We start from the raw sequence: 23,029 nt of genomic DNA, 5'->3' as shown, positions 1-23,029 counted from the left end.
GATTTTTTTTTTAAATATTTATTTATTATGTATACAATAGTCTATCTATATGTATGTCTGAAGGCCAGAAGAGGGCACCAGACCTCATTACAGATGGTTGTGAGCCACCATGTGGTTGCTGGGAATTGAACTCAGAACCTTTGGAAGAGCAGGCAATGCTCTTAACCACTGAGCCATCTCTCCAGCCCCCACCCCACCCCCACATTTTATTATAGGATAAAAATCCTGGGAACAGGGTTGGAGAGATGGCTCAGAGGTTAAGAGCAGTGACAGCTCTTCCCAAGGTCCCGAGTTCAATTTCTAGTACCCACATGGTGGCTCACAACCATTTATAATGAGATCTGGTGCCCTCTTTTGGTGGGCAGGCAGACATACAGGCAGAATGCTGTATACATAATAAATAAATAATCAGTCTGTATGCTTGCTGGCCAGAAGAGGGCACCATTACAGATGGTTGTGAGCCACCATGTGGTTGCTGAGAATTGAACTCAGGACCTCTGAAAGAGCAGTCAGTGCTCTTAACGTCTGAGCCATCCCTCCAGCCCCCAATAAAAGTATTTTTACTAAAATGTAATTATCTAGCAAGTAAAAGATATATTTTGTGGTATATAATTTTAACTACGCAAAGATGTGTTGCATTTGTTTCACCTTGCCTGCCTAAGGCCCCTGATGGGTCTAATAAAAAGCTGAATGGCCAATAGCTAGGCAGGAGAGGGATAGGTGGGGCTGGCAGGCAGAGAGACTAAATATGAGGAGAGAACAAGGGAGAAGGGGAGGGGCACATGTGAGGCCAGAAACCAGGCAGCTTTCTGTCGGCCAGACCCAAGAAGCAGTGAACATAAGCTATGCAGGACTGAAGAAGGTTAAAGTCTCCGAGGCAAAGTGTAGATGAAGAGAAACAGGTTAAGTTGTTAGGGCTAGTGGGACAAGCATAAGATAAGCCCAAGTGGGGGCTGGAGAGATGGCTCAGAGGTTAAGAGCACTGGCTGCTCTTCCAGAGGTCCTGAGTTCAATTCCCAACGATCACATGGTGGCTCACAACCATCTGTACTGAGATCTGGCGCCCTCCTCTGGCGTGCGGGCATACATCGAGGCAGAATGTTTATACATAATAAATAAATCTCAAAAAAAAAAGATAAGAGCAAGTGTTTATAACTAAGTCTCTGTGTTGTAATTTGGGAGCTGGTTGGTGGCCCAAGAGAAAAAAACCTGGTACAGCATGTAGAGAGAGGCAGAAGGATTAGAAGTTTAAGGCCATCCTTGGTTACACATGACTTTGGGCTACATGAGAGTCCATCTTAAAGAAGAGAGGGGCTGGAGACATGGCTCAGTGGTTAAGGACACTTCTCTTCTAGAGGACTTGGGTTCTGTTCCCAGCACCTACATGGTGGCTCACAAATGCCTGTAACTCCGGTTCCAAGGGATCTGACCCCTCCTTTCGGCTTCCAAGGCATCCTGCACGCTTTCACGTGGCCCCTACAGATCAGGAGGCACACACCTGCTCGTAAACAAGGAGAGTGTGTGTGAAGACTCTTCTCAATGAACTTCTCCACATGGTCCTCAGAGTGAAGCCGGGGACCAGACGGAGCAGTGACCCCATGAGTGTTCTTGCAGACATTCTGCATGCAATAGTTTGAAATTCTCCTTAGCTCCCCCTCCCCCCAGCCTCCAACTTGAGCGGCTGTGCATTTACTGTCTTTAATTCTAGCCTCCAAGGGAGTGTGAAGAAGTATCTCATTTTCTTTTTGACTGTGGAGGTCAGAGGACAATTGTCTGGCGTCCTTTCTCACCTTCCACCCTGACTTGGGTACTAGGGGGGCAAATACAGGACACCAGGCTTGTGTGGCAATTATCTTTAACTGATATACAAAAAAAATTACCAAAAAAAAGGCATTTTTTTGCTTTTGTATCTTTTTTCCATGTGGATAGTCAACACTTAGTGAAAGTCTATTTTCTTTCTCTCCGTCTTCCCAGAATGCCCCTCCCTAGACGTGGATCCGCTGGGATAGACACTGTTGTTCAACGCCCGAGTTGGCTTTCAACTCCACACAACGTGCCCCTCCACTCTTCTGAGCCCCGCTGAACTCCTCCCCTCCCTCCTCCTCGCACGTGGACCAGGGGCAAGGCGGTCCCCATGCTGCCATTCCCCTTACATCCACGAGGGGTCGCACCATACCTGCCTGCGTTCTCTCCGAGAACCTGCGGTTAATTCCTTCCGTCCTGAACCTCTCTCATCCTCTCCCAACACCACCTTCGGGTTTAAAGTCCCAGAGCTGTTTTCCCGGTTCTCCGAGAAACCCATCTTTGTAAGCCATCTTACGTGATTTGAACAGACCCGTGGGCAGCATGCATTCTGACGCCCTCATTCAATACTCCCGTACTGCACTTCCCTCATCAACAAAATAATAAGAATTCCCATTGCGCTGGGCGCTGTCCGAGTGGGCGGAGAGCAGGATCTCATTGTGAGCGTGGTGCCCGGCATCTTCCAGGTGCTGGGCATTTTCAAGGTTCCCGATATACAGCAGGTGCCTAATGAAAACAAGGCCTTCACCAAGACTTCAAAGTCTCTCTTTCTCTAAATCTCCCTATATCAGTTCCTCGTGTTCTCTTCGACCTTCGCTTTCTTAGGCACGGGGTGGGGGGTGGGGGGCATCAAGTTTTCCTGGATGTAGGGATCCCTATAGTAGATTCAGGCTTGACAAGCCATCCAAGTCGGACGTGAGCATTTTTATTTTCTGTCCGTTGAAATTTCAACCTCCGTCTCCTTTTCCTGTGTTGTGTGGTTTGAAAGCATTTTCTGAAAAATTCAGGGTTGCCTTGGTATACTCTAAAAGCTTTTGCCCTCCTTCTCCTTGGGATCCTAGCTAATGAGGAGATGGCTCTTGATTTTGGACACTCATTTTTCTTGGTGGACATCTACAAAGATGGCCTCCGGCCTCGCTCAGCATCGTTTGGGGGTGTCTTTCCACTTCAGATACATTGTTGCCAGTGTCCACCGCTGCTGTGCCCACCCAAGGAGCCCAAGCTCCATCTGGGTCTCAGCTTCACCCTCGGCTTCTTTTGACTCCAGAACCTTCTCTCAGCCCCTAGTAGGAACCCGGGGCCTGGGTTATCCCAAGCCCTCTCTTTCCAGACAAATTGTATGAGCCACCATGTTCACTTTATGTGGAGATACTTGGGCATTCTGGGATTTTGGTATCTCTGTCCCCTGAGCTCTGTGGCACCCAGATGCTGAGGCTGGGGTGGGGCAGGAGAATGCCTTCCACGGTTAGGATTTTGCTGTTGTAATGCTCTCAGCTCTGATGCTCAGCAGTTAGGACCCCACACCCTCTTACTGTCGTCACAGGGTGGCGCGCTACGCTAAGGAAGCCCAGTTAACAATCCCACCAGCCTGTCACACCTTTTGCCCTGTTTTCTAGGTACTCTGGGTCCAGGCTGACTCATGCCCTCCAGCACCCTGGGGTTGTTTGTGCTCCTGGTAACATGTAGGGTGGAGCTAGGGATGACGGATGAGGTTTCCAAGGGTTGGTGTTCAGCCCTCTGAGGGGTGGAGGGTAGACAACTAAGCTATTGGCTGTACACAGCAGAAAACCAGCCTAGTTAATTCTGCCCAGTGAGAATTTTCTGGAAGGGTGACGAGCAGTCCACAGAATCACAAAGTGAACTAGGGGACAAGCATCCTAAATTGCCCAGGAACCCAGAAGACTGAGGTAGAATGGCAGGGAAGGACTCTAAAGACTAGTCCAGCTGCACCCTGGGTCAGATTCCCTCAGAGGCTAGCTGTTGAGGACGCAGGATGAACACCGTCTCCGATAACTGGGCCTTCTCAGTGGGCCCAGGTTCAGTGCCCATGCACTTTGTAGGGATGTTGTGGGGGATCTCTGGCCAGTCAGACTTCTACAGGGGCTCCCATTTTGAATTAGCCCCACCTCCACTACGGCGGCGTTACGGCGGCGTTTAGCTGCTAGGCAACCAAAAACAACAAACACCAGTCAATAGGTAGTCTCTAACTTGCCTCCTATAGGCAACTGGGTACCCAGAGCACTGCTTGCAGATGTGGGTCAGGGACCCCACCAAACTCAGAGAGGCTGTCCAAATAAATTGAATGCTTCTAGAGAATTCTTATGCCAGCTCTCTTCCCAGGGCTAGGGTCATTAAACTCTATGGTTTTTTTTTTTTGTTTGTTTGTTTTGTTTTTGTGTATGAGTGCTCTGTTTATATGTGTGCCTTGCACGCCAGAAGAGGGCATCAGATCCCATTACAGATGGTTGTGAGCCACCCTGTGGTTGCTGGGCATTGAACTCAGGACCTCTGGAAGAGTAGCCAGTGCTCTTAACCTCTGAGCCATCCCTCTAGCCCATGGGTCATTGAACTCTGTGCAAGGCACAGATTGAATCTTAATGTGGATTATTGCATTGGGTTTTACATCTGTAGTGTTTGAATTACATTTATTTATTTATGCATGTATTGTGTGTGTGTGTGTGTGTGTGTGTGCACAAGTACCAATGCTCACACACACATAGAGGCCAGAGGAGCACCGTGGAGCAAGCAGATGGAGCTTGCATTGAGCACATTGAGGCAGGGGCTCTGGGTTTCCATCTGTTCCCACCAATTGGCATTGGGGTTGGAGCCCCTCAGTCATGCCCGGTTCTTACATGGGTGCTGGGGACCCAGGCTCAGACCCTTGTGCTTGCTCAGCAAGTGGTCTCACTCACTGAGCTGTCTCTCCAGCCCCTGAGAACTATTTTAAAGTTTGACAGGAATGACAAGGATCAGACAGGTGGAGGACAAAGCTAAGACATGGCAGGAAGTGAGAGGCCTTGACTCTTGCTGAAGTAAGAAAAGGGGTGTCCGAGAGGGGGGGTCGGGATGGGGAGCTGTGGCTTTGGGGTAGTGACTCTGAGTGACTCAGAACCCCTGGGTTACTCCCACTGAGTCCACCAGTCCCTGTCCTCTTCCTGCCCCCTTCACAGGCCTCCCCATTTCCTAGGGACCTGTGTTAGTGTCTCCTTGGGGCTTAAGGCAATATCTGAAGCCTCATGATAGTCTCCTCAGTCCTCCTCCCGGGCCTTCTAGATCTGAGTTCCCACAGCTGCCGCTTGGCTATGGCTCCCTGGGCTACAGCCATGCTGGACTCTGGCTCCTCGACCTGCTTGCACGGTGTTCCTCCCCCACTGATGTCCTTTGTGTCCCAGCTGCAGGCATGCCCAGGCATGTTCTCGTGGTGAGGCAGAAGGCCAGGGCTGATAAGCCTCTACTTATCTCCCTGAACTCTGTGAACTTCTCCCTGGCCAAAGTAAACTCATGACAGAGGCCAGAGTCCATATGGGAAACCATAGAAGCTGGTGGGGATTGGAGGACCGTGGCCTTGTGATTGGAGAGTTTGTGGCCTACCTTGATGACCTATGGGCCCATGCTCCAAGCCCCTACCTTTTGCCCAGATACACCCTCCTCAGCAACTGTCTGTGTCTGTTGGATGTCCTTCTATTTTCACCTAAATAGCATTTGTGGCAGGCTTACCGTGTGCCAGGCCCCGTTCTAGTCACCAGGGTATGCCACCTGTTCTAGTCCCAGTAAGATTTTAGAGACAATGACACCTGAAAACAGGAAAACCAACCCTGGGAAGGGCCACAAACAATGCAGGTGATGTTCCTTCTCCCTTGACGTAATCCGGAAAGGACTTGCTTGGATGTTTGAACTGAGATCGAAGGAAGCATGAGTGAGCCAAACACACAGGTGGGAAAGAAAGTTCCAGGTCAGAGCAGTGGAAAGTGCCAGCGTCCTGAAGCAGTAGCCTGTGTTTGAGCAACAGAAGGCTAGAACAGAGTGAATGAAAGCTGGGCAGAACTAGGGGTGTGTGCGTGCTTGTGCGTGTGTGTGTGTGTGTGTGTGTGTGCGCACGTGTGGTGTGTGTGTGTGTGTGTGTGTGGACTGTGGTATCTGGTGGGGATTTTGGACTCTGTTCCGAGTGCAAGAAGAGCTGTCAGAAGCCAATAGGGCACAGAGAAGCAGTCTGAGTTTGTCAAAAGGTTCCTGTCTGCAAAGGAAGGATGGTTTGCATCGGGGAGAAGGGAAGCAGGGCCCAGTTAGGAAATGTGGCCATCATCAAGGTAAAGCTGGTACAATGGCAGCCAAGGGAGGTGAACAGACTCAGGCAGGAAACACTGTCTCTGTGACCCTGGTGTCTGCCCATGCAATAGAGGACAGGAGACGGGAATGAAACGTGACTGATATTTTGAACCTGAACATGTGGTCAGACGGAATTGCTGCTTGCAGACCTGGTGGGCACTGTTTCAGATCCTCTAGTTCTCCTGAGAGGAGAGGATTTCCAGACCCTAGACACAGACGCTGGCTTGTGAGTGAGCACAGGGCTCTGGGGAGCCCTGCCTTCCACAGTGTGGAGGAAGCAAGAAGAACCAGAATGCCACTCTCTGCCTCACAAATCCATCCATCCATCCACGCACCTACCCATGCATCCACCTACCCATCACCCATCCATCCACCTACCCATCCATCCACACATCCATGCATTTATCCACCCATCTACCCATCCATCCATTCTGTGCGCATTCATTCATTCATTCAGCAAAATTTAAATGAGCACCAGAGACAATAAGCCAGATACTTTCCTGGATTCCATGGAAAGAGGAGAAACCCAAAGAGCCAGTGTTGTCTGCTGGAGACAGATCTGCCTGGTGGAAACATTGCCACTTTGCTCTCTTGGGACAGTGCCTCCTAACTTTCTGGAGACACAGTAGACTTCTTTCTCATTTGTTTCCTGGCTTTCTGGTCACAGACAGGCCTTCAGTAAGCTAATACGTGGAAAAGAGATTCCTTTAAGGTTAGGCATGCTACTATGTGCCAATCACCCTGCTACAGGAAGTAGAGACAGGAGGATTGCGAGTTCAAGACCAGCCTGAACTGTGTAATAAGACAATACCTTGTTTCAAAACAAACAGGAAAAGAAATACATCTTATAGAAAGGTGGATGAGTATGTAAGAGAAACAAGATTGGGGAGGAGGGTCTCCCAGGCAGCTTCAAAAATTAAATCTCAGATTCTTCTCAACCCAATTTGTTTTCACAAAGTGGCTGCCACATCCTTAGGAAGGGAAGAAAGACAGAGTGGACCGTAGTGACCCTGGGGGTCACTGGAAAAGGTTTTGTCTTGGAAAAGCTATGCCGGTGCAAGGCCAACCTTGTGAAAATGGCCTGGTTACCAAGACCAAGGGATTAGGAATCTCAGTGAAACAGAACAGGTGTCAGGGGGTGGGAGGCAGATGTGGGCCCCTCAGAGGGGCCTGCTTCATTCCCTCAGAGCAAAACTGCCCAGCTTGCTGCAGGGCTCAGAGTGTGTGCAAAGGGGGTTGCCGTTTGAGGGTTTCTGCTATGCGAAGAATTTTCTTTGTGCTTCCTGGTGCTTTATCCTGCAAGGAATGGGGAGTGGAATCATGGGTCTCTGAAGGCTCATAAACCAGAGTCCCCACCTCAGTGCTGCCGCAGCACAGATGGGTGACCTCAAGTACTGTGATTACATCCCTTCGGAACAGCAGAGCTCAGACAGAACAGCGATTTCATTAGACTGGGTTTAGGAGAGGCAGACCCAAGCGATTGGGGGACAGCTCCAGGAGAGACGGGGTCACTGGGACGAGAGAGGAGGCTAACACAGGAATCTGAGCTGGACTAAGTCAGGGTACAGGGTGGAGGGAGGAAGATTAGAGAGATGTAAGTAACTGAAGAAGCGTGTGTTGGGAAATTGGTGACGGCTGTGGCCATTTCTTGGGTTTCTGGATCGGACGCTTGACGGAATGAGCTGTTCACTGAATCAGGAGCCAGAGAAGGACAATTAGGTTTGGAGGATGGGATCAGCTTATACCTCAGTGCCTGCAGTGTAAGATGTTCCACCCACTGCTGGGAATACAGATGTGAAGCTTGGAGCACACACTGGATCTAAAGATGCTGAACCATAGGTCACTGGAGCCTGGGTAGGGTTTGCAGCAGAGGACCCTGGGTGGAAACCCTGTTACAAGGAAGAGTGGAAACTGGCAGCAGCGAGTGTCGTGGGGACACACGGAGGACAGAGTCAGAGGGCTGAGTTCTGGTCAGTGGACTGGAAGGAGCGCAGAAATGTTCCTGCTAGGTCCAGCCCAGGAAGCTCTACCCCTAGCCCAGCAATTCTTCTCTCCAGGGCTTGGCAGATTTCTTCTGCAAAGAAAGTCGTGTCCTGAGACTCTGTGAGCCTCACAATCATCACCCCCCTAACACAACCCAAGAACATCCATAAACAGTGTGTAAATGAATAAAAACCAGGTATGGTGGTGAGGGCTGTAACAGCGGCACTCAAGAGATGGAGGCAGGAGGATTAGAAGTTCAAAGTGATCCCTGGCTGCATAGCATGTTTCTCTCTCTCTCTCTCTCTCTCTCTCTCTCTCTCTCTCTCTCTCTCTCTCTCTCTCTCTGTCCCTCTCCCTTTATACTCTGTAGGGTCTTAGCTCCAGAGCTCAAGCTGGAGTAGTACTCTCTCTATAGCCCAAGGAGGCCTTGAACTTGTGGCCATTCTTCTGTCTTTTCTTTTCTTCCCTTTTTTTTTTAAACTTTATTTAACTTTATTTCATGCGCATTGGTATAATGATGTCAGATTCTCTTGAACTGGAGCTGTGAGCTGCCATGTGGGTGCTGGGAATTGAACCCAGGTCCACTGGAGGAACAGTCAGTGCTCTTAACCACTGAGCCATCTCACCAGCCCCCCCCTCCTTTTTTTTTTTTAATGAGAGGGTCTCACATGCTCATATTGGCTTGAACTCACAGCTGAGGCTGCAATGCTGTGTCTGGTCATCATGCCCAGTTTTATAGTCTCTTTTATATCAGTCACCTGGATTCTAAGGTCCAGATCTCATTTCCAGTCCAGGTGCTGGCTGACAACGGCAAAACCTCAGTAAATCTGATCACCGTGGTGGTTGAAATCCAGATCACTCAGCTTACCCACCCTTTAAAAAAAAAACACGACATTTTACTTATATTGCTTTTGTGTACCAGGGTGTGGGGTGCCTGTGGAGGTCAGAGGACAATTTGCAGGAATTAATTTCCTTCCACCATGTGGGTTCTGGGAGTGGGATTCAGGTCATCAGGCTTGGCAGCTAGCTAACTGGCTGGATCTCCTTTTTCAAAGTGAGATACAAACTCACATTGTGCCTGGCAACTGAAGATTCCTTTATAAGAGTTGCTGTGGTCTGGCCAGGCAGTGGTGGTGCATGCCTTTAATCCAGCACTCAGAGGCAGGCGGATCTCTGTGAGTTCAAGGCTAGCCTGGTCCACAGAGGGAGTTCTAGGACAGGTTCCATAGCTACAGAGAAACCCTGTCTTGAAAAACAAAACAAACAAACAAAAGAGTTGTTATGATCATTGGTCATTGTGTCTCTTCATAGCAATAGAACAGAACACTAAGACACACAATGACCACCAAAGTCACCCTGAGCTGGTAGTTTCTGAGTTCATTGTCTCATGCCCAAGAAGGAAAAGGAAACTCTGACAAAGAGTAGAGAAAAGAACTCCCCAGTGGCAAGGCCTTTAGGGTGTAGCCGCCCTGGCTGCCCTACCCAGCAGCCTTTTATAGACGTCCATCAGGAACTGGGTAGAGACTAAGATCATCATCGTTATTGGGCTTAGTCAGTTTTGAGCCCATCACAGACTGAGCCAGTAAGGTGTGCACACGCCTTATACCTACACCCTGGGTCCGCTGGGGGAATTACTCAGCCGTCTAAGGGAGGGGTTCCTAGCAATCTTTGTCAAGGTCTTAGAAAACTTAGGCAGGCTCAGGCAAGAGCTCACTGGTTTGCAAGGGAAACAAAAAGGAAAGAAAGACTTCATGCCAAATCTGGGGTCTCGGTCACCATGAAGAAATCAAACTGTGAAACTTTTGGCTTCCAGAGGCGGGAGTGTGGTTCAGTCAGAGTCTCATTGACTCTGAGGTCAATCCCTTGCATGGAAATAAAATAAAAATAAGAATATATAAACAGGGGCCTGAAGAGATAGCTCAGTGGTTAAAAGCACCTGCTATTCATCCAGAGAACCGGAGTTCTGCCTCCGACACCCAGTCCCCAGGTCAGGTAGCTCTGAACTGCTGCTACTCCAGCTCTCGGGGATCTGACTCTCGCTTCTGACTTCTTCAGGCACCAGCATGTGTGTGTCTCACACACACACACACACACACACACACACACACACACACGCACACTCACACGCATTTGGTTTTTCAAGTCAGGGTTTCTCTGTGTAATAATAGCTCTGGCTGTCCTAGAACTCTCTTTGTAGACCAGGCTGGTCTTGGACTCACAGAGATCTACCTGCCTCTGCTCAGTTTAAATAAAATATTTTAAAAAGAATAAATAAATGAAAAAAAAAAAAGACCCTTGAGCAGGAAAGGGCCATTAAGCCTCTGCTTTGCCTAGGGTCTGAATAGCCTATGTCCTTCCCTGAGCACAGAATCTCAGTGTTGTCCCCTTCGCATGGATAAGTAATGACCTGAGAACAGAGAACAAGAGACAGGCTGGGAAAATTATGTCTAAAAATGCATTTTGTGTGCGGTTGCTGGCATCTGGAATGAACTGGAAGCAAATAGATAAGGCGCCTTTTCTGGTTTCAAGGGAACCATGCCATCAAATAAGTCATAAGCCAGAGCTAAAAACAGAAAAATCTATTTGACCCATTGGGCCTTCAGACCACCTTCAGGTCTCAAGACTTCTGTGGGCAGCGAAGGCTGAGCTGTTGTCGGGGAACGCACCCACCTCAGAGGTGGCCTTGGACAGGAGTGGCAAGGCAGACTTCTGGAGGGTGGGGCTAGGGGCAGCAGAGAACAGTGACGTTGCTGAAGGAGGAATATAGGTCCAGGGCCCAGCCTCTTTCCTTTCCTCTCTTCTGAAGATGACTGGGTCTGTGACTTTCCCACCTGTGTGGGTGTAGCGTGGAAGGGACTCAGATAGCCCGCCCCAGATTTCAAGGCTTCATGAGAGCCCAGAGGAGCAAGATCGGCCTATCTGCTGGAGGACCTAGCCTGTACAGGGTAAAGAATGACAGCTTATCTGTGGGGCAGTGAAGTACACGCTCCCTGAGAGAGGGTTGGTGGTGACCTTGGGCAGCCTGTGGTGGCAGAGACTGGTGAATTGCTCACCAGAGATAACCAGTGTCCCACCAGGGGAGCAGCATGAAAATAAAGCGTGTGTCTCTCAGGAAACCCACTGCACATGTTTTCTCCTTGTCAAGTTGGGAGCGTAGGCCCCAGTCCCTCTCATCTATCCCAGCCCCCAGGCCTGGTCTGGACTCCGAATCCTAGCAGGCCAGATCCTGACCCCTCTCTGGGGATGGGGTCAGGACCACTCCCCAGGGTACTTAAGTGATCTCCTGAAAGAGGAACACGTGGTCTCCCTTTCTTCCTCCCGGAGGTTGCGTTCCTGCGGCTTCCTGGTTCCCTCTCGGGTGGCCCAGATCTCCCATTAAACCTGGATATTTCTTAATTCGGCTTGTTTTGATTTGGCTTGATTGGGAATTTTTGCTTCGTCAGGGAGCTTGTATTAAGAAATATTCCTAACATTCCTTGGCTGGAGTATCTCCTCAAGGCTCCTGTGACAGCCATGTTAAAGATGTCCTGTCTTGAGCTTGAAACACGGACCAGTTGGATAGTTCATAAGGAGATAGATTCCACACTAAGCCATCAAAACCTTGTGTCTGCAGCTAGTGTTTCCGTGGTTAAAGAAGCATCAAAGCTGTAAGAACAGGACAGTTGGAATAGGACAGAGCCGGTGCTCTGGAGATGGACCCAGAAAGGGAGGTGAAAGCCGGAGGCAGGGGTGGAGTTGCATCAGAAGAGGGTGAGAAGGGGAGACGGAAGGTAGGATGTAGGGCTGAGGGTGTGGCTCATTTGATAGAGCGCTTGCTTAAAGGTGTTCAGAAGTCTGGGTTCAAGCCCCAGCACCGCATCCAGCTAGGTGAGTTGATCCAAGCCTGTAATCCCAAAACTTGTGATGTGGAGGCAGGAGGATCCGGAGTTCAAGACCATCCTTATCTTTGTGGGAAGTAACATTCAAGACCTTGAGTTCTAGATTCATTTCTGTTGCTGTGATAAGACACCTCAACAAACAAAACAAAACAAACGTACAGCAACAACAAAATCCATCTTAGGAGAGAGAAAAGGTTTATTTTAGTTCACAATTCTAGGTTTTAGTCCATCACAGAAGGGAAGTACAGGAGGCAGGAACTTCAGATAGCTAGTTACATCATCTCTGAGTTCAGGATAAGAGAGAAACAAGGGCGTGCATGCACAGCTTGCTTCTTGCTTGCTTACTTGCTTGTGCTCAACTTGTCTCTACTCTTACACTGTTTATTTTATTTTATTTTATTTTATTTTATTTTTTGGCTTTTTGAGACAGGGTTTCTCTGTAGCTTTTTGGTGCCTGTCCCGGAACTAGCTCTTGTAGACCAGGCTGGCTTCGAACTCCCAGAGATCTGCCTGCCTCTGCCTTCCGAGTGCTGGGATTAAAGGCGTGCGCCACCACCGCCCGGCTCTTACACTGTTTAGGACTCCTTACTAGGGATTGGTGCCACCCACAGTAGACTGACTCAGCCTAGTACCAGTTACCTTAATTAAGACAGACTCCTACAGATAAGTCCACAGGTCAGTCTTGTGTATACAATCCATCCCTGAAACTCTTCCCACGTTATTCTAAGTTGTGTCAAGTTGACAAGCTATTTAACGATCTTTCATACCTTATTTCAAAGGAATAAATGAATAAAGAAGCAGAATGGGGTTCAGGAAGAAGAGGCATTTGGCAGTTAGTGAGGAAACTCTCCATCTAGTACCTACTGCCTATCTATTTACTCTTAGTCAAGGGAAGCAACAAAACTGTTCATTGAGGGAAAGAGAATGTAAACAATTTCAAAACCCAAAGCTAATTAAATAGCTTTCCTTTCTCTGCTTCAAATTTGTGCATTTTCTTAGGGCCCTCCACACCCTTCTATGGGGAAGCAACAAGCAGATCCGCAGGCTGCACTGCCCGAGAGCGCTCATCAGTGTGGAGTGTCAGCGCTTCCTGCTTTTTTCCTCCCTCCATCATGTGGCCTGCAGGAAAGCCACTGGTGCAATTAGCGGAGGTGGCTCCGGGTGCCCACTTTGCCACCGTGGCGCTGCTCCAGCTCCTTCCTTCCTTTGTTCCTAGCCAGAGGATCTGTTTTGGTTTTCTCAGACTCCCCTAGCTTAAGTGGTCCTCACCCCCAGCAGACCCGAGAAATGTAAACACCAAGGTTTCCATGGTGCGCCCCCCTGGGTGGAGCTTGCTTGTGGTCTGTTGAAATCTTGGCTGGAAGGATCAGTGAGGACATTTGGCAAGCTGGAATCGGGGCAGCCTGATAGTAAGAACACTGTGATGGATCTTTTCTGTGAGGTGACAAGAGCTGGTTTGGCAGGTAAAGGCACTTGCTTCTGGGTGGGCTAATGACCCCTGTTCAATCCCTGGGACCCACACAGCTGGAGGAAAGAACCAACACTTACAAGTTGTCCTCTGACCTCCATATTCGCACAGGGCACAGGAACACCCCATAATAAAAAATGTTTAAAAATGTAAAATATCCACTAAAATAATCTGTGTGACTGGGTATGGCAGTGTAAAACTATAATCTCAGCTACCCAGGAAAACGAGGCAGGAGGATCCTGAGGTTGAGGTCACAAAATAAGACTTTGTTTCAAAAAACACTAACCAAATTAGGAATGGTGGCATTCACTTTTAAACCAAACAAAGGCAGGCAGATCTCCGGAAGTTTCAGGCCAGCCTGGTCTACATAGTGAGTTCCAGGTCCCCCAGTAAAGTGAGACCCCGTCTCACAAGAGAAACAACACTAAGGGAGGTACTCCTGACTGAGGGAGGGATGGAGGGAGGGAGGAAAGGAGAGGGGGAGGGAGTTAGGGAGGGAGGGAGGGAGGGAAAAAGGGAGGCACCTCAAACCACACAAAACCTCCAAAAGATAAAACCCAGAGATGGAGATCTGTTTTGCAGGCAGATCCTGAGCCAGGAACAATGATGAACATGTAAGGTCCCCTTTGTTCCGGGGTGCTCTCCCTCTGGGTAGGAAGCAGGCTGCTACCGTGCCCCTTGCTCCGTGCTGTACAGAACAAGATAGAATGTGATGGGTGTTAGGTCTGGAGATGGGCCTATGGGCTGCAAGGAGAAACGGCAGGAAGAAACAACCCAGGCTCTGTCAACCGATGGATGGACGACATAAAGTAGAATATCAGGCATCCATAAAAAGGCACAAAGTACACATTCACACCGCAGATAAACCTTGAAAAAGATCCCAGAGTGAAAGAAGCCAGACCTAGAAGGCTGAGACCGCTAAATTCCATTGGTGCGGAACACCCAGGGCAGAAACCTCTGTAGAGACGTAAAGCAGGTCTGAGGTTGCCAGGAACAGACATTAATGAGTCTGGGCTTTTATTTCAGCATGATGAGAAAGTTCTGGAATCAGTAGTGATTCTTACATAGACATACGTGCCAATCCTTTAAAAACACCCAAATCCTTAAAAAAATTAAATTAAAATAAAAGCAAATCCACAAACGCATGTGTGCACACACATGCTTAAATACAAGCACACACACGCATGCCTATATGCATTTTTTAAATGTGCTTTTCCCTACGTGTGTTTGTGCCTGGTGTCTGAGTAGCCAGAAGAGGGTGTCAGATCCCTTGGAGCTGGTGTGACAGATGATGCTTGTGACTTGTCACAGGGGTGCTGGGAATCTAACTCAGGTCCTCTGGAAGAATAGCCAGTGCTTTTAACTGTTGAGACCTCTCTCCAGCCCCTTGGTGTTTTGCTGTTTGTTTGTTTGAGGCCCAACCTGATCTACTATGATCCTCCTGCCTCAGTTTCCCAAGTACGGGATTATAAGTATGAGCCAGCATGCCTGGTACATTTGTGTTTCCTAAAGTCTGTGCCTTGGAGGAGGGGGGAAGAGCATGGCCAGAGTGACCCTCGAGTCTTGGTCCAGGCAGGGACCTGGTGACAGTGCTGGGTAGTCTTATGTCAGCTTGTCACAAGCTAAAGTCGTCTGAGAGGAGGAAACCTCAACTAAGAAAATGCTTATGCTGGGTGGTTGTAACTCACGCCTTTAACCCCAGCACTCGGGAGGCAGAGGCAGGCAGATCTCTGTGAGTTCGAGGACAGTCTGGTCTACAAAGTGAGTTCCAAGACACTTAATGCTACACAAAGAAACCCTGCCTCAAAACAAACTATATACATGCATATATACATACATACATATGTGAGTGTATACATGTATGTATGTCTACACACACATATAAAAGAAAGAAAGAAAAAAGTGCTTCCATAAAATTGAGCTGTAGGGCTGGAGAAATGACTCAGGGGTTAAAAGCGCTGGCTGCTCTTCCAGAGTTCAGTTCCCAGCAACCACATGGTGGCTACAACCATCTATAATGAGACCTGGTGCCTTCTTCTGGCCTGCAGGCATACATGGAGGCAGAATGTTCTGTACATAATAAATACATAAATCTTTTTTTTTTTTTTTTTGGATGAAGCTGTAGGCATAGAGCCAACCCCATTGGCGGAGATGTGGGTGAGCTAGCCCCGATGTTGTGAGTATGGGAGAGCTGTCCCCATCACGCATCTGTCATGTGGCTGCATGGGCAGGGGAGAGATGCTACCCTCACCCTGAGTCCATCAATGCCTGAGGCAGGTGGGAGAGCAGGCTCTAGGGTCAGAAGAGCAGGAGAGCTGTCCCTGCCCCTCATCAGCTACAGCACTTGGACACGAGGGACGGCATGGCACTGGCCAGGGACTGAAAGCTGTCGGGATGGCTTAGAACTATGCTACAGGAGGATGGGCTGGGGAGGGAGGCCTCAGAAGGTACAGGAGCAGCCTCGGAGGCCCTCGGGGGTGTACTAACATCTGCCAGCAGGGACATCCTTCCCAAGACTTTCCTGTGTGGTGCTTTTGGTTTTTCTTCCTGGCATGTTGCAGAATAATTAGGAAGTCGTGAGTCTGAAGCATTTTTTTTTGCCTTTACAGAAATGAAATTCATCATCGATAAATGGAGGACTGGATGGGGAGAGGCTCGTGAGATGGCTAAGAACAGATTGTTAAACACAGACCCCGCCGCATAGATAGAAGGATAGACTCACGGCAAACCCGAATCTGCACATCATTCTGGTCTCCCTGGTATGTCTGTCCTTCTGTCCGTCCATCCCTCCCCCAAAACACCAAAGTTGCTTCTTTAATAAAGAAAACACTTTCTCCTTTCCAGGACAAGTTAGTTTTGGGGTAGAGGAGGCTGTCAGGCACTGGAGTGTGACCGTGTTGAGCGGCACTTGAATCACCGCAGCTGTTAGGGTGGAGCCGAGCATCATGGGTACCGTCTGCACTAAAGTCTGGATGGACTGATGCCATGAAGAGAAAACTGAGGGGCAGGGGTGGCGAGAGTGCCTGGAATAGCTCGCTGTCTGCGAGAGGAATGTGTAGTGTTCATTGCCGTCTGCTGAGAGCTGAACCTAGTTTCCCAGAGTCTGCACAGACCCCAGACCCTTGGACAGCAATGTTGGGTAAGGTGGCCCACAGATGGCAGGCAACACACATATTGTTGAGTTCACTCTGGAGGGGGATTGGGGATTTGTGAGTAGAATGTAGAACTCACATGAAAACCAATAAATCTGTTGTTTGCTTGTGCTGATGAAGCTTTGAGCCAGTGGACCCGAGCACTGGGGTTCCTCCAGGATGAGAGAGTTGAGTATTAGCATCCTATATCTGTGGGAAGGAAGAGTGCCTGACGGGAGCCTAAGACGGAGCCCCTGAGAAGGTCTTCCTCCTCTTCCAGAAAGGGCTGCCGAGGCAAACCTGGACCCCCCCCTTTCCATGGGTGGGGTCTCTGCTGGAGGTGGGTATGTTCAGTGCATTGAGAGGAATTGACAAGAGGCCTGGTCCCTTCCATTTCCCCGGGGCAAACCCCTACAAAAAAGAGCAAGAGGAAGGGTCCAGCAGGTCCTGTGGTTGGTACTGTGGGTAAGGTTGTGCTCCTGCTGGCCATAGGGGAGTCTCAAAAGAAAGCCTGTCCCCAGGTAACAGTTGTCCCGGTTCACTGCTCACAGGGCCTAATGTCCACCCATGTGCTAACTGTTCTTGTGGTTTTACCTCTTCCAGGCGATTCAACCAAAAGCAAGCAGACGGCACGTGACTGCTTCCACTCAGTATGTTTCAAGGGTCACCATTGCATCCTTGGGTCATGATTTTTATCCTTTCCGTAGCTCAATAACCTTTCTTTGTGTGACTTTGCCACATTTCCGCGTCTGTTTCTGAATGAGCCAGAAGACGGTCCCGGTCCCTACGGCAGACAGCTGTGTGCTTGGACATCCGGTACAGGCAACAATGTGGATGCAGATCTGGAAACACCTGCTGTCTCCTTGTGTTTCCCCAAACCGATGGCGAAGCTTCCAGATGCTGCAGCCATGAGGGATGCTGGCAAGGCAATGGGCAGGGCTCACAGCCACTGCTCATTGTGGGTGAGCTTACCCAGGATCTGCACCTTTGGTACCAGTTAGGTGGTTTCTTCATGACCTCCCAGGGGAGAGAGAAGGCCTCACCCAGCAAGGGAGGTTCTGCAGAGCTGGAGAGCCTGGAATTTTCATCCGTAGCACAACTGCCTGTGTGGGTCATGGGGAGTATTCCTACTGCCCAGCCATGGCTACCTGGGCAGGTGAGCTCTTCTTCTGCTGAGCTGCCTTGTGAGTCTTCAGCTTGCTCTGACACTTCCTTCCTCAGCTGGCTTTGCATAAATGCACGTTTTGAGCAAAGAAGACTTACCCAGAATGCGGTCAGTGCCAAGGTGGTTTAGCAAACAAGAGATCAGGAAAGAAAAAGAGCAAGCTTGCTGAATGAGAGTACATACCAGTAATCTCAACACTTGGGAAGGCTGAGGCAGAAGGATGACAGATTCCAAGCTAGCCTGGGATGCATAGCCAGACCCTGCCTCAAAAACAATAAAAGTTTTTGTGGAATCCCATCAAAGCCTCGAAGCTGCTACTCACTAGTCCGTTATGTAAATGTGTGTGGAGATTGTAGTTAGATAAGATAGGAATCTCATGACTTCAGTGTTGAGCTGTGGAATGGCTCATACGAAAGCTGAGAACACAGGGATGGTAACACTGTCTTTGGATGTCTCAAGATCTGCACATGTGACTTTAAAGGTAGTAGCTCAAAATCTTGGCCGCATATAAGACTCATCTGGGGGACTTTTAAGTCCACCACATCTGGCCAACACTTTCAGGACCGGATTTAATTGGTGGGGACAGGGCACTCGGCTGCTGTATTTTTTATTTTTTTTAATGACTTTTCCTGTCGACTCTTAAGATACAGCAAACATCCAGCAAACGCTGGTGGAGCCTCTGCTTGTGGCAGGAAGTCAGGTGGAGCAAAAAGAGGACAAGGATGTCCCCATGGACAAGGTCTGGATGGCAGGACACATGCACACACACCAATGCACACATGTACACATACGCATGCACAAGCACACAATCATGCATGTGCACACACATGCACACACATACACACGCACACATGCATGCACACACATGCACACACACATGCACACGCCCATGCATGCATGCACACCTCTGAGAACAGTGGGTGGTTAGAGCTGTAGTAGTCTCCCGTAACTTTATCAGGTTTGGACTCAGAAGTGGAGTGGTGTGGGAGGCAGAGTTGAGAGTGAGATGTGTTTTGGGGACTTGGGAGGGAAGAAAGGGAACACAGATGGGCTTGGAAGGCAAGGAGAGGCTTCAGGGAGTGATCTAGGGATTTGTTTGTAGCGGGAGAGACCAGAGTGCATCCAAATGCTAGCAGAACCGCTCCAGCTGAGAGGAGGCTGTGAGGGGCTAGAATGCATGATTGATGGCAGGCAGTTCTAAGGAGGCGGGGGAGGGAAGGACTGGACCAGCCCGGTCTGCACAGTGTTGACCTTCTGTAGAAAGGACAGTGTAACGGGGTGGGAGGAGAGGGTGAAGCAGAGTTTGAGGGTGCCTGGCCTTGCTGGGGGGGTGCCAAGAGCATTCCTTCATATTCAGGGGTCTCTGTACATCTTTTAAGTACATGGAGCCTCAGCCCACACCCTAGGTTCGCTTTTCTTTCTCCTCTCTCCTTCCACACGGCGGCAGACCTAAGGCTTCCAGCCTGGTGAGGGTTTGGTGTTGAGAGCCCAGCCACTGTCACCCCTGGATCGGGTTCTCCAGTGGTGTGCGGGATATCAGCTAGGGTTTGCCCTACAGCTTGGACCCTGTATTGGTGATGATTCCCTAGAGGAATAGAGCTGATAGGATGGATATGATCAAATGATAAATGATTTATTAGAGTGGTTTATAGTCTGTGGTCTCACTGCTCCAACAATGGCTGTCTCCTCAAAGGAGCCATCACAAACAAAGGGACAATTGCAGACATTGTGACCTCTAAGGCCTGACTTGGGAGTTGTATTTTTGGAACATGCTATTGTCAAAGCCAACCACAGTCAGACTCAATGGAAAGGAAGATACAATTTACCTCTCTGTGGAAAGGGTAGCTAAGAGCTTGCCACCATGATCTTCCGAACCGGAAGTGAGAACCTTGGGCCACATCTTGAAGGCCTTTCTCTTGGGAACGTTGCCAGTACGTGTCTGACTCCTCACTTTATGGGCTAGGAATTCTAACTTGAGGCCAAATCTCATGGTTGGAGGAATTCCTGGGTAAAGCAACGCTCATCCTGATCTTCCTCCTGCCACACGGCGGTGACCATTTGAGGGGTGACAAATTTGGAGCTGCTTGCAGGTGCCCACGGAACAACTGGCCTTAGAAGCTCACGAGGATGGGGGACTCCCGCTCACACTTCCACTCATCGTTCCCAGGCCCAAATGGTGACATCACATCAACCTAACTTCAAGGGAGGCTGTGCTCTGACAGCCGCTACCACACCGTCTTTCTGTGTCATCACCAGGGGCTTGGGGTGACGGCAGCCATTTGTGACTCTGAAGAGAAGGTAAACAGATGTGCAGGAGTGAGGTAAAGCCTGGGTGTGGCTGAGGTGCTGAGCTGGCAGCACTGCTGGGGCAGGAGGTCCTGATTGGGTGGGAGTGGGTGAGCAGGTGTGAGCGTATGGACATCCATTTCCTCCTCCTCTCGACTGTGGAAGTGACGTAAGTTCCAGGCTCGACCTCCCTCCCACAATGGACCATAACTTAGAATTGTAAGCTTCCTGAGTCGCTTTTTTCTTTTGGTTCTTCATGACAGGGTTTCTCTGTGTAGCCCTGGCTGTCCTGAAACTCATGCTATAGACCAGGCTGGCCTCAAATTCACAGAGCTCTGCCTGCCTCTGCCTCCCGAGTGCTAGGATTAGAGGCCTGCGCCACCACCGCTCAGCTCTGAGAGACTTTTTCTCAGGGTGTTTTTTACCACAGGGAGAGGAGTAAAATAATCACAGAGCTGAGGGACAGTGACCTCTTCTCTCAGTCTGAGGCTTCATTCCACCCTCCCAATGCTGTCTTTTGCAGGGTGGGAATAATTTATTATTGTTTCCTTCCACAGATCATGTTTTGGGTAGTATGCCTAAAATCTTATTGCCAAACTCAAGAGTATTTAAATTTCCTATTACGTTAACGTCCAGAATTTGAAAAGTTTTGTCTTTTATGGTTAGCTCTTCGACACACTTTTAGTTAATTTTGGGGGAAGCGTGTTGTGTATTTGGTCTAGATTCTCTCATTTATTTATTATTTATTCTGTGTGTGGATGTCCAGTCGGTGCTGCACTGTCTGTTGACAAGGCTATCTCGTCTTTGTTCCTTTGAAAGAGATCCACCGGCCCTGTTTGGTTTTGTGTCTGGGCTCTCTGTCCTGGCTTTCTGTTTTTCTGGCACGTTTTCCAGGACGTCGTTGACTCAGTAGACTGAGAAGAACTGCCGCTTTCACAATATTGCCGTCCAGTTTATGACCAGAGAGCCCCTCTTTAGATTTGCTTCGATTTCTTTCATCACAGTTTGTAGCTTCTTTTGAAAAGGCTTTTGTTAGCCAGGTGGTGGTGGCGCACGCCTTTAATCCCAGCTCTCGGGAGGCAGAGGCAGGTGGATCTCTGTGAGTTCGAGACTAGCCTGGTCTACAGAGCTAGTTCCAGGACAGGCTCCAAAGCTACAGAAAAACCCTGTCTGGGGGGGGGGGGGAACAACCGAAAAGGCTTTTGTTTTTCTTTCTGTGTTGTGATGCATGGATGTTTGCATACCACATGCATGCCTGGTGCCTACAGAGGCCAGAGGGGGCATTGAATCCCCTGAAACGGAAGTTACAGATGGCTGTGGGCCACCATGTGGGTGCTGGGAATTGAACTTGGGTCCTCCAGGACAGCAGCCAGTGATCTTAACCACAGAGTCATCTTTCCAATTCCCAGCTTTATAGTTTCTTGCATGTAGATCCTGAATATACTTTTGATATTTATTCTTGAAATAATAGCTCATTTTTGTTGCTCTGACAAACCGACAGCAGTTTGGTACTTCTGTAATGGAAGCTTGTGACTGTGAGGAGACGGTCCATAGACCCCCAGAAAGAGTGGGATAAAGCCTGGGTGTGGCTTGGCTCCAAAGCCAGTACTACTGCCAAGGCAGGAGGTCCTAAGAGTCTGAGAATGAACGAGCAAGTGAGCACACGTCCATTTATTTCTTTGTCCTCTTGGCTGTGGACGTGATGTAAATAGCTTATTTACTACATAGTTTTAGGGGCTGAAGTCTAAAATGGGCTGTCCTTTCTGTTCTGCCTCCAGTGAGGGCCCCCTTGACTACACATGGCAGACAGGTAGTATCATGGTGGGAAAAGGTACAAGAGAGAGAAAGTGCAGAGCAATACATTGTGATGTTTTAAAAGAAAATGGTCCCCGAAGGCAGTGGCACTATTAGGTGAATTTGTTGGAGTAGATGTGGTCCTGCTGGAGGAAATGTGTCACTCTGAAGGTGGACTTGGAGGTCTCATATGCTCAAGCCACACCCAGTGAGACAGACCGCTTCCTTTTGCCTGGGGATGAAGATGTAAGAACCCTCGGCTCCTTCTCCAGCATCCTGTCTTCCTGCATGCTTACAGTCAGAGACTGCTCTTGTGTTTCCCGGCCGCCCAGACCCAAATAATCACACAGAAACTATATTAATTACAACACTATTTGGCCGATAGCTTAGATGTCTTTCTAGTTAGCTCTTATATTTTAAATTAACCCATTTCTATTCATCTGTGTATCACCACTAGGCTGTGGCAGACCCATGTGGTTTAATTTCAGCTTCGAGAAGTTCATGTATCTTGTAACATTGCAACATTGAACCTTCTGATGGACATAATAAAAAAATTGAACAAGTGGTCTTAAATTTTTGGAACACTCTGGATTCTTTTTACTTAGTTTTGTGTGTGTGTGTTTTAATGTAGCCTTGACCGTCTGACCTGGAACTTGCTGTGTAGAACAGCTTGACCTCAGACCTGGAGAGGTCTGCTGCCTCTGCCTCCCCAGTGCTACAATTAACGCCCAGTGCCTACCTTGTGTAAAACTTCTACTGCAGCCGTGAATATGAATGCATGTGCAGCGTCTCCATGAAAAATATGTTTCTCCTCCTCCCCCCTTTTTAGAGTTGGAAGGGCGGTTTGAGATAGGTTCTCACTGTATAGTTCAGATTGCCCTGGAATTCACTACGTAGGCCAGAATGGCCTCTGACTCATAACAATGCTCCTGCCTCAGGCTCCGAAGTGCTGGGACTATAATTGTGAGCCATAATGCCCAGCTCGAAAAAGTCTTTCTTTCTTTCTTTCTTTCTTTCTTTCTTTCTTTCTTTCTTTCTTTCTTTCTTTCTTTCTTTCTTTCTTTCTTTCTTTCTTTCTTTCTTCCGTTTTAAGACAGAGTTTCTCTGTGTAGTCTTGGCAGTCCTGGAACTCGCTCTGTAGACCAGACTGGCCTCAAATTCTTAGAGATCAGCCTGCTTCTGCCTCCTAAGTGCT

The 23,029-nt window shown here is 48.9% G+C and overlaps 1 long non-coding RNA gene across 2 annotated transcripts; it reads left to right on the top strand.

The window, feature by feature from the left end:
- Window positions 1–12,813: 12,813 nt before the first annotated feature.
- LOC126510429 (uncharacterized) lies at window positions 12,814–22,809 on the top strand. 2 transcript variants are annotated; one of them, XR_007594392.1, is made up of 3 exons: window positions 12,814–13,453; window positions 16,068–16,217; window positions 16,303–22,809. It is a non-coding gene; the product is annotated as an uncharacterized lncRNA (long non-coding RNA). The 2 variants fall into 2 exon arrangements; XR_007594391.1 differs by having other exon boundaries at window positions 16,068–16,929; window positions 17,193–18,179.
- Window positions 22,810–23,029: the final 220 nt, after the last annotated feature.

The sequence above is a fragment of the Alexandromys fortis genome, unplaced genomic scaffold (assembly GCF_014885135.2).
Source record: "Alexandromys fortis isolate MF-2015 unplaced genomic scaffold, M_Fortis_MF-2015_v1.1 scaffold_31, whole genome shotgun sequence".
Classification (NCBI taxonomy): Eukaryota; Metazoa; Chordata; class Mammalia; order Rodentia; family Cricetidae; genus Alexandromys; species Alexandromys fortis.
The sequence above is the reverse complement of the archived record's forward strand: the minus strand, read 5'-3'. Positions and strand labels throughout refer to the sequence as shown.